The sequence below is a fragment of the Cryptomeria japonica genome, chromosome 5, assembly GCF_030272615.1.
Source record: "Cryptomeria japonica chromosome 5, Sugi_1.0, whole genome shotgun sequence".
Classification (NCBI taxonomy): Eukaryota; Viridiplantae; Streptophyta; class Pinopsida; order Cupressales; family Cupressaceae; genus Cryptomeria; species Cryptomeria japonica.
The window spans coordinates 622133004-622144712 of NC_081409.1; the positions used below are offsets into that span (position 1 = coordinate 622133004).

Sequence of the window (11709 nt, forward strand, 5' to 3'; positions counted from 1 at the left end):
CCATGAGGTAAATAATTAGAGGTGATGAATTATTTGAAAGATGTCACTAGACTAAGAATTATTTGAAAGCAAGTTGGAAAAACTAGACAAAAATATCATTCAAGGAGGCTTGACAATAGTAGAATTCCAAGAGGAAAAAATGCTACACTCAAGATATGCAGAAATCCTAGCTCGTGAGGAAACTTTCTGGAGACAGAAGTCCAGAGAATATTGGTTGCGAGAGGGGGACATGAACATAAATTTTTTTCATAGTTTAGTTAAGGCCAGAAGAATATCCAATAGAATTTCAAGGATTAAGGATGGGAACGAGATTGTCCTTACTCAAGCAGAAGAAATCAACAAGGAGACAGTGAACTACTTTCAGAGGTTGTTGATGGCTAATGAAAATGATGGGGAGAACAAAGTAGAGATATTCTTGAATATCATCCCATCTGTTATTTTAGAACAAGCAAATAGAACCTTGAGCCAGAAAGTATTGATAGAGGAGATGAAAGTTGCTATGCTCTCAATGGGAGGAGATAAGGCCTTGGGCCCCAATGGATTCCCTCCATCTTTCTTTCAAAAATTCTAGGATATTGTGAAATTGGACATATGGGAAATGGTGGAAGAGGCTAGGGAAAGAAGATTCATATCCAGAGCTTTAAACAACACCTTCATTGCTCTGATTTCGAAGAAGGATAATGCTCAAGCTTTTGATGACTTCCAAATGATATCATTGTGCAATACCACATACAATATTTTTGCAAAGGTAATGACTAATAGGTTGAAAAAAGTAGTACTCCCAAATATTATCTCAGAAGAGAAAAGTAGTTTCACCCTAAATAGATCTATTGCAGAAGGAATAATTGTTGCCCACCAAGTGATTCATTCAATTAGGATGGCCAAAACTAGTAGAATATTGGTCAAATTGGATATCAAAAAGGCTTAAGATCATGTTAATAGAGCTTTCCTCATTCAGGTCTTAAGAAGATTTGGTTTCTGTGAGGATTGGTTGCAATGGATTGAGAGTGGCATTTCCTCCCCAATATTTTTTATTTTGGTGAATGGCAGCCCATAGGGATTTTTTAAACCTCGAGAGGAATCCGTCAAGGTGACCCACTCTCGCCTTTCCTATTTATCATTTTAGCTAAGACCTTGGGTAGAATGATTTCAAGGCTCAAAGTTGCAGAAAGGTGGAAGGGGATCAAAGTAGCAAGGAACATGGAGGCAATCACACACACCCAATTTGCAGATGACACTTTACTGCTTGGAGAGGTAAAAATTCATGAGGTCGGGATCATGTGAAGCACCTTAGACAAATATTGCAAGGTTTCACCAGGACAAGCGATTAACTGGCAGAAATCTAAACTATATTGCTACACAAATGAGGATATTCAGAGAGAAATTGCAAGCATTTTGAGTATCAAGATGAGACAACTTCCAGGGAAATTCTTGGTTTACCTCTCTTTGGGGGAGCCTTCTAGTCAAATCTTTCGAACGAGCTTGTAGAGAATTGTTTGGGAAGGATGGAGGGTTGGAAAAGAAAATGGTTAACATCTACAGGGAGGATCTTTATGCTTAAATCAGTAGTGTCTACAATTCCACTATAGTCCATATCGTGTTTGAGGATTCCAGCCAAAATCATCAAGATTATTGAGAAAGGGATGAGGAAATTATTTTAGAATGGCAATCAAGACAAAGATAAGATTCCTCTTTTGGCTTGGGAAAAAGTGTGTTAGCAGAAAGACAAAGGTGGAGCAGGTATTAGGAAATGAAATTTAGTTAATGAGGTTATGGGGGCAAAACTGGTATGGAGCATGCACAAAAATCCAAATAAAAAATGGGTTCGGATATTGGTAAACAAATATATTGATGAACAAGAAAGAGATAGAATTCTAACTATAAGGAACCCACCCAGAGGATCGACCATCTAGAATTTCTTGATAGAATGCAAGGAAATTGTCACAAAACATTTAACTTGGAGAATTGGGAATGGACGAAAAGCCAAGTTCTAGGAGGATTCCTAGGAGGGCTTCCAAAATATGAATTCAAAGGATACTTGGGCAGAGGCTAAGAAAGCCACAAAGACAAAATGGGGAAAATATGTATCAGATTTCCTAATTCAAGAGTTTAAGTTTGGAGTACCAGTTTGGGAATAGAAGGATCCTGTTGAACTGAAATTACCCAAAGAAGAGGAAAAAATATTGCAAGGAGGTCGGGATCATGTGAAGCACCTTAGACAAATATTGCAAGGTTTCGCCAGGACAGGCGGTTAACTGGCAGAAATCTAAATTATATTGCTACACAAATGAGGATATTCAGAGAGAAATTGCAAGCATTTTGAATATCAAGATGAGACAACTTCCAGGGAAATTCTTGGTTTACCTCTCTTTGGGGGAGCCTTCTAGTCAAATCTTTAGAACGAGCTTGTAGAGAATTGTTTGGGAAGGATGGAGGGTTGGAAAAGAAAATGGTTAACATCTACAGGGAGGATCTTTATGCTTAAATTAGTAGTGTCTACAATTCCACTATAGTCCATATCGTGTTTGAGGATTCCAACCAAAATCATCAAGATTATTGAGAAAGGGATAAGGAAATTATTTTAGAATAGCAATCAGGACAAAGATAAGATTCCTCTTTTGGCTTGGGAAAAAGTGTGTTAGCAGAAAGACAAAGGTGGAGCAGGTATCAGGAAATGAAATTTAGTTAATGAGGTTACGGGGGCAAAACTGGTATTGAGCATGCACAAAAATCCAAATAAAAAATGGGTTCGGATATTGGTAAACAAATATCTTGATGAACAAGAAAGAGATAGAATTCTAACTATAAGGAACCCACCCAGAGGATCAACCATCTAGAATTTCTTGATTGAATGCAAGGAAATTGTCACAAAACATTTATCTTGGAGAATTGGGAATGGACGAAAAGCCAAGTTCTAGGAGGATTCCTAGGAGGGCTTCCAAAATATGAATTCAAAGGATACTTGGGCAGAGGCTAAGAAAGCCACAAAGACAAAATGGGGAAAATATGTATCAAATTTCCTAATTCAAGAGTTTAAGTTTGGAGTACCAGTTTGGGAATAGAAGGATCCTGTTGAACTGAAATTACCCAGAGAAGAGGAAAAAAGGTTTAGAGAACTATTGTTGTCTAGAATAATTAGAATCAATAATGAAGATGATCAAATTGTTTGGTGTGGTGCTAAAAGCAACAACTATGTTGTAAAAATTGGCTATAAACTCCTGGACTAGGAATATTTGAATATACAATGTCCACATCACTTGCTCTGGAACAAAGATTGTCTACAGAAGGCTAGTGCATTCTCTTGGCTTGCTATAAGGGATAGAATTTTGACTGGAGACTGACTAGGTAAATTGGGATTCACATGCCCTTTTAGATGTGTGATGTGTAAGAAGGATTCAAAATCTGCCATCCACCTACTATTCCATTGCCTTGTATCCTAGAACTATTGGAGAAGACTTTTACAAAAACTTGAATGGGTGACCACTTTATCATAAAGTTTATTGAGCTAGTTCCAAGTGTGGGGTTGCAAGGGAGAAAAGTCAGTCTACTCTAGTATATGGAAAATTGGCCCGTCGACGTTAATATGGGAGGTGTGGAAAGAAAGGAATAGAAGGATTTTCTAGGAAAAGGAAGATGGGGAGGATCAATTATGGAATAGGATTGAAAGATCTATTTCGGAGTTGGTAAGTACTGTTGCATCTAGGGTCAACTTGGACAAACGAACTTACAACTGGCTGGATAGCAGGATCCAAGCTCATTGGCCATTGATTAAGTTTAAGCCTGTTAATGGGCTTCATAGGGTTGATCCTATTTCAAAGTAGAGACGAAGGGTGGATCAAGGTGAACTTTGATGGAGCAACGAGAGGAAATCCAAGCCAGTCAGGAGCAGGGTGTGTGGCTTGAAACCATGAAGATATGATTTTGGCAAAATGTGGACGAGGTCTAGGGAGTGCAAAAAAAAACTTGGCAGAAGCTAATGCGACTCTACTAGCAGTTCAAGAGGGTAAAAGACTCGAAGTGAGACAGATACATTTAGAAGGTGATTCAAAGACTATTACACAAGCATTAGCGAAGGGGGAGGCAACCCATTGGCAAATCGACAAGATCATTAGGATGGTCATTAATCTATTAAAGCAATTCCCACATTTCAAAATTTCTCACACTCTGAGGGAAGGTAATAATGATGTAGAATTTAAGGCAAAGATGGCCTTGGAGTACGCCCAAAACAAAATTAGGTGGTTGAATATTGGGGAGTAGGTTGATTAGCAGATTTGAATTGGATAGGTGATCTTGGAATCTGACCAAATCATTTTGTTGAATTCAACCCACACATGCACAATTGCACCATGTTTCAAATTGGTGTATGACGAAGGTGGGAGAGGAGGTGATATGAGTTTTACATAAGGAAAGGAGGAATTTGGCGACGCTAAGAGATGATCGGGTGAGGGTGATGTATTGATAGAGTAAGGAAGTTTAAACACCAATAAATATCCAGCTCGTCACCATATCCATACGTGTGGGAGATGTTACCATTTTCTTGCCTCGATACCAATTTGGAAGGAGCATTTATGGTGAAGGACAGATGGGTTGATTATAAACCACACAAGGGGCAATGGAGTTATTTGCATTCACATTGGTGTCTTTGTGAAGACAAAGGATAAGTTGTGAGCATAGGATTTGAAATGGAAGTGGATTTCTCTCTACAGACAAGCAAACAACATGTAGCATTTTGGGGACGCATTACAAATGATCAACTGGCAAACATTTTCATGTAGGAGGAGCGCACTTTCCTGACTAGAGTGAAGGTGAAGATCATGTTGGGGGTAGAATATCTGGAGGGGGGGTTCAAATACCACACCAATGCATACATTGTCTCACTGTTCTCGACGTGGTGTTTGGAGCTTGAACCGCGTCATTCGATGGCAGAGAATATGCACGATTGCATTAAAAAAGAATGGTTGGATAGTTTTGATGAATTGATGGCACTAGTGCAAGATATGGAAGGGTTTGCAAGCCCCGGGGGGAGATGGCACTACATGTGAGTGAGTTTGCACCCCGCCCCCCCTCCCCACTCTAACCGTTTCTGGTTTGGAGTGCAACATGCAACAAATAAACTAGGCGAATTGCCACGCAGTAAAGCAGTACATCTCATATGTCATCACTTAGGAAACGTGATTGGAAGTGGCCAAGTGGGGGCCCTATGAGGACTATCGAGCACTCAAGACCCAACTTGCTCCCCCGAGGAGAAAATGTGGATGACCGACAGGGAAGGGGAGGGTGAGACAGAGATGAGTTCTACTGCTTGGTGAAAACTCCGATGGTAGTGTGGAACCAGCGGACGAGTTGAGGGTACCAAAAGATGAGCAACATGAAATAGAGGATGAAATGCAGGTGAATGAACAAACAGAGGTAGAGGATGTGAAAGGAAAGAAGGTGGTGGAGGGGGCGTAGAAGAAGGCGAGATCCACCAATTTTTTCTTTTTGTATTGTAAATTATGTTTCCTATTGTATTGGTTGGGTTTGGGTGATAACATTTTGTCTCTATGGGTGTAAGGGATTTTGGGGTTTGATGATGCCTATTTTGCAAACATGGGCCTGAAATCTTGATGTGTACATGTTTTCTCCAAATTAATAAAAATACACGTTTTACCGATTAGAGAAAAAAAGAATGCAAAGGAATCTTGGTTGGGAAGGCCCCCTTCCCAATACAGTGGGCGATATCTTTTGTGGTTGGTCATCAGACAGTTCTGGATCATTGCGGGGTGGACTGTGGTCCTCAACCCTGGCTATGGTGTTGTGGCACCTATGGCATGAAAGGAACGCTCATATCTTCAAGGATTTGGAAACAAAGTTCGATGTGGTAAAATGAAATTGGAAATAGGCACAAGTGAGTTTCAGATGGCAGTGATACAAAACAAAAAGTGTAAGTTCTATTCGGTTTGGAATGACTTGATCTCAAAAGATTGGAAGCACCTCATCATCCCCAAAGGCGATTTTATTAAGCATAAATCAGATACATCAAAGGCGAAATGAAAGTTGCCCCTTGCTGGAAGATTGAAGCTAAACTTTGGCGAGGCATCCCGAAAAAATCCTGGTTGTTCATATTGTGGTTTCATTGTGAGAGACTGCAATGGAATGGTGGTCTAACTAGGGTCGATCAAGCCTATGGATGGCACCAATAACGAAGCCGAATTCAGAGACCTTTAAGAGGACATTCGATGGTGCAAAAAGAATAATCTAAATAAGGTTGATGTGGAAGGTGATTCAATGCTGGTTGTCAATGCCATTTCCTTGAACTTACAATCAAATTGGAAGTTTGAAATATGGATCAAAGTGATCAGAGAAGACCTGCAGGGAATGGACTACTCCTTGACTCACATATTCCGTGAGGCAAATAGAGCTGTCGATTTTCTTTCTAAGGCGATGTTAGACTTTACAGAAAATCAAATTTTGGATAACGCGCATTCCTAGGAAGGATTGGATACCATTTTAAAAGCCGATCTTGACTGGCATGTTGAGCAGTAGAATAGACTGCGTGATTGCATGGCCATCCATATGCAGAGACAGGCTTGAAAGATTAGAACGTGGGAGAAATGAGATGTGCAATAATGGTAGACTTTTTGGCCACTTCCTCTGTGCGCAATGACTTCATCACAACTCTGGGTGTCAAATGCAACTGTACGAGCAAAGGTTTAGCAGGGAAGCTGAAGGAGGTCTTCACCATGGCAGAGATGTAGAGGAAAGGGTTGGGCTGGGACAAAAACAAATGACATATACACCTATTTGATTTGTGTAAATAATGATATCTGTTGAACATATTGAACGCCTCCAAGTACTGTTGGAGGCCATTCAAATTCTGCAGCATACTCTATGTAATTGATTTTGGTTTTGAATATATAAAGGGAGCTACCCCATGGTAGCGGTTTGCCATATATATATATATAAAGGGAGAGAAACATTGATAAGAAATAATCATAATAAGGAATAGACCATATGTATATGTGTATGTGTATACATATATGCATGCATGTATGTGTGTATGTATGTATACACACGCGTGCACACACACATTATTTCTCTCATACAAGAAATAAAATGAAACGCATAAACAAAATATAATACTAACATCAAAGAGAGAGAACCATCGATGATATATGCTCAAAATGAGGCATTAAATCTCACCAACATAATATTATGCATCATCGTCTAATTTTGTAATGTCTTTCTTTAGTAGTTGAAATTAGTGGCCATTTCATAATTTAAGGAATAGACTCAAACATGGGATAACCGATAACCCGATGACACAAGGGTGACAACTGACGTAGGTTTAACATCGATAATGTGATTTGGATCTTACTTTACCATGGCCAAGATGTTCAAGATGTTTGTCCGGTTAATCAGACCCAATAATCATTGGCTTTGCTTATTTCTAATATCTATAATCCTCTAATTGATGATACTCTCCTTCCCTCCGAGGGTAGTGCGCATCATGCATCCACTTCGTCACATGAAAGGAAATCAATTAGACAATTCTTAACCATTAATAACTTAACATAAGAAAGTTCATTTAATTAACTTATATATTCAATCCTTTTCCATTCAATACTTTTTACATCCACATGAGAAAAGCAAATATTTAACTTGTTTATCGAAACAAAAGACATGGTACTATTCATAATTTCCAAAATTAGGAAGGTGAGATGTAACATTCAATGTGTTGGAACTTTACTTTCTTTTGAGACAAAAGAGACATAAAATTAAACACATTTTCAAATTCCTTTCAATATGAATAACCAAGAGACCAAGATAAAGTAAAATCAAACAATCTGGAGCCTCAAGTGTCTCGACTAGAAAAGTTGTTAGGGGAAGCGTACTAGTAGTCGTTATAGCTAACTTTGTGCACCCATAGATTCCTAAAAAAATTGTTGTCTTTGCATGTGACTTATAGCTATTGTTTTTGCTTTTGGTTAGTAACGATGCACGCTTGGGATCCATTACATGCAGAAGGGTCAAAAAGTACACATTTCAAAGTGTTGACCAATACCTGCTTAAAGATGTCCCAATAAACATGCACTTAAAATTGTCAATACTTAGGTATGCCTTAAAATTGTCAATACTTAGGTATGCATAAATGCTCCATTAGTCGTATCCTATGAATACCAATAAAAGTACACAAATGAACTAATTATATTCCAAAATTGGTAAAAAATAGATGACGATTAATACCTACGAAATTGATTATTAAATTTTTAATTTTTATTTTATTAAAGTTAATAATTAAAAAATTGGATGTGCAAGGAGAATTATTGAAACATGGACGACAACTGGTGTTCTTTACCTATTCACTTCTTAATGGAATAACATTGCCCTAGTTTTTGACTTCTTGACGCTTCTGATAAATACGGCGTTGCAAGAGCATTTTGTGTGAGCGAGGAACGAAGAAACATTTTTAAAAATTGCGTAGTTACAGTAATCGGTGTTTTATGGTATTAGTCCCTCCTTTCTTTTGGAAATCTTCTATTTATTGGATTGTATTTCTCTCATTGTTTGCGTACTCTTTTACAGAATGAAGGGTTTCATTTGCTTCGAGCGATTTTACAGATCTTACGATTTGTCTAGGGTTTGGTGAATATTGGATGTATGTAGGGTTTCTTTGTGGAGAGTGCCTAGGGTTTCTCAGAGTTGGTCTGGTAGTTTAGGGTTTTGAGCGATTGATGGCATGAATGTTGGCGTGAAGTTTGTTGTTACTAATCTGTATGCAGCTCGGTTCTTCTGTGCTCAAGATTTGTTTTTCTAGACTCCAAATGTTGTGTCTAGACTGTATTTTTTTTTTTGTGCCGGTATTTAATCACGCGACAAATATGGGGCAATGATGATGAAACACATTTCTCGATACTGAAGATTCATTAAAATGCTTCTGTGATGACTGTGATTTATGCGTGTCTGAGCCCCCAGGTGATACATAATTTTTGAACAGTTGTTTGTGCTTTTTAATGGTAGATCCAAATGCTTTGGAAGGGTTTTCTTTCTCTCTACTTCAGTTATTTTGGAAGCTGTAATGGTCTCATAACGCTCAGTGTTTCGTTGGTACTAATCGATAGATGATTTACTCCTTGTGTTTTCCTTGGCTCTTTATAATGATGTGGTTGAAGAGTTTTAGATTATTGTATGATCTTTATATTTTTTATTTTTTTTAAGTGAAATCTGTGAGATTTTTTTTTGTATTGATGGTTCAATCATTTTTATTTATTTTATTAATTGTTCATTTTTTCTTGGTATTAGTATTATCTTTTTTCTTGTTGAGCAATGAATGGATTTCACAGCATAAACAATGATCTTTTCAAATAACAAGATTTGTGTAGATTTGTGTTGTTTTATTTTCTACCCATTATATTATAGATTAGTATTATCTTTCTTTCTTTTTTTTTTTTTTTTTTGGTTGTTGTTGAGCTTAGATTTATGTAAATTTGTGTTGTTTTATTTTCTATGCATTAGATTATAGATTAGTATTATCTTTTTGTTATTGTTGAGTTGTAAATTGATTTTACAATAAACAACGATGTTATATTTAACTATGATCTTTTCAAATGACAAGATTTGTGTTGTTTTATTTTCATGTATTAGATTATTTATAAGTATTCTAAATTCATTTTTAGAGGAGCATATGTAAGGGGACCTAATTCTCATATTTATAAGTATTCTCAATTAAGAGGACCTCATTCACTAGATGATAAAACAATACTTTATCAATACGACTTAATCATCACAACATGCCAATAGTACAATATCTTAAATTCAATTTAATAATTCTTATTTATTCAAAATTATTTATAAAATAATAAATTCCATCTTGTATAAAATCAAAAATACTATATATTAAATAGATATATAATGAGTAATATTTTTTAAAATTTTATTCAAAATCTCCCTTTCATGTGATATTTGTCTCTAAAAGTTAAATCAAAATGTTTTGTACTTAATAATAAAGTTATATAAACATGGCTATATGTTAATCAAAATGTTTTTTATAATAAAGCAACCAACATATTGTTCATAGTATAATAACTGCGGAAAGTAGCAAGAGTCTTAAACTTAAAAGGGATCCAACCGATCCAGAAAATAAAACTATAACAAAAAAACAACTTCCACCATTAAACATGTTTAACATGTTTTCCAACTCCTAACCAATCCAATCTTCAGCAAGGAACTCAAACAGTCCCTTCGTGCTCATTGTAGTGCGACTCGAGATTCTCCAGCTTCTTCTTCACTCCATTCAGGTCCTCGGAGATGGCATTACAACCCGCACATTGCCCCACCTCCTCCTTCTCCCCACCTTCAGCAATAGTCTACCCGCCCTCAGACTTTCTTCCATCCTCTTCAGCAGGGGGGAAGACTTAGACCAAGGGGAGGCGGTTTTATTATCATCCTTGTTTATCTCAGAGTCAGGGGCTTTATCACCCAGCTTAGAGGAATCTGAGCCTTCCGTAGCCTCCATCTAATCCTCCACCTTATCACTTTTAGCTTTCTCAGAGTCTTCCTCCTCCTCGTTAACATGGTTCTTTCTAACAATAATTTGTTTCATTCGGGGTTTGCCAACAAACCTGTGGGATCTTCTCGAGGTCACACCATCCTCTGCATCAAATTCGACTAGCAGAATTTTAGGATCTTTCTTGGGTTTCTTGGAGGAGGGTCTAGCAGCAGAAGGATTGCCTTTGTTCTTCTCCCCAATTTTGGGGGAAATGAGAGGGGCATGGTCAGGGGACTGACAAGGCGTAATAGGTTTTTTCAAGGTCTTTTTGAGACCTTTTTTAGAACCAGCAGGGGGGCTCTGGATGGAGGGAGCAGGTTGAACAGAGATGGGTTTAGGGGGACACAAGGCCCTGTGGAAGTTGTAAAGCCGAAACATCAGACCCTGGTGGAGGATGGTGTAATTGCTATCTTGAGTCATGCAATGACGGACATCTTTAACAGTAGACTCTAAGGCGTGCAGTAAAAAGAACGGGAAAGAAATAGAATCATGGTTGTGAAATTGATTGAGCAACGGGAAATGGTAATAATAGAAAACACCATACCTTCTCTCCAGGGTAAAGTATTTCTTAATGATTTTGCACACCTGGTCCCACAGGTATGGAAGGCATTCCATGTTGAAACCCCCTCGCATCTTGACAGGTTCCTCATCTTTTATGTAGAAGCGGTTCATACTAGTCTCATCTGCAACCCTGCTGGTTTTTTTCCACTTCCTTCCCTCAGTTGATAGACTCGTGGCCTGGGCAATGACGTCCTCACTGATTTCAAATGATATATCTCCCATAACAACTCTCCTGTCATTCCTGCTACTAACAAACTACATGGAGAGGTTCTCGTCAAACCCAGTCATGGCTTCCATGAACGGGACGATGCCCCCTTCCTTGGCGTACATCCAAACGCAAGGGTCACTGCGAAAATAGTCGTCAATAGTGTCCGGCTCAACCCGAACTAAATCTCCCCCCATAATATCTTCCTCCAAAGTGATGTTGGGATGCAGTGCAAACCAAAAAATGGTTATGCAGAGAAAAAAACCAGAGCAGAAGATTAAAAAACTCGACCAAGAATTAGCTAAGTTGAGGTGAGAGCTACAATCATTATCTTTAGTGGTGTTTCCTGAGGCATGTGTCCACCAACTCCAGTAAGCATGCGAAGGGACACCTCTTAAACCATCTGCCAACTTGC

General features: G+C 38.1%; 1 non-coding gene across 1 annotated transcript; it reads left to right on the forward strand.

The window, feature by feature from the left end:
- Positions 1 to 8864: 8864 nt before the first annotated feature.
- Positions 8865 to 8952, forward strand: LOC131063782 (small nucleolar RNA snoR126). Its single transcript, XR_009111132.1, has one exon. It is a non-coding gene; the product is annotated as a small nucleolar RNA snoR126 (small nucleolar RNA).
- The last annotated feature ends 2757 nt before the right edge of the window (positions 8953 to 11709 follow it).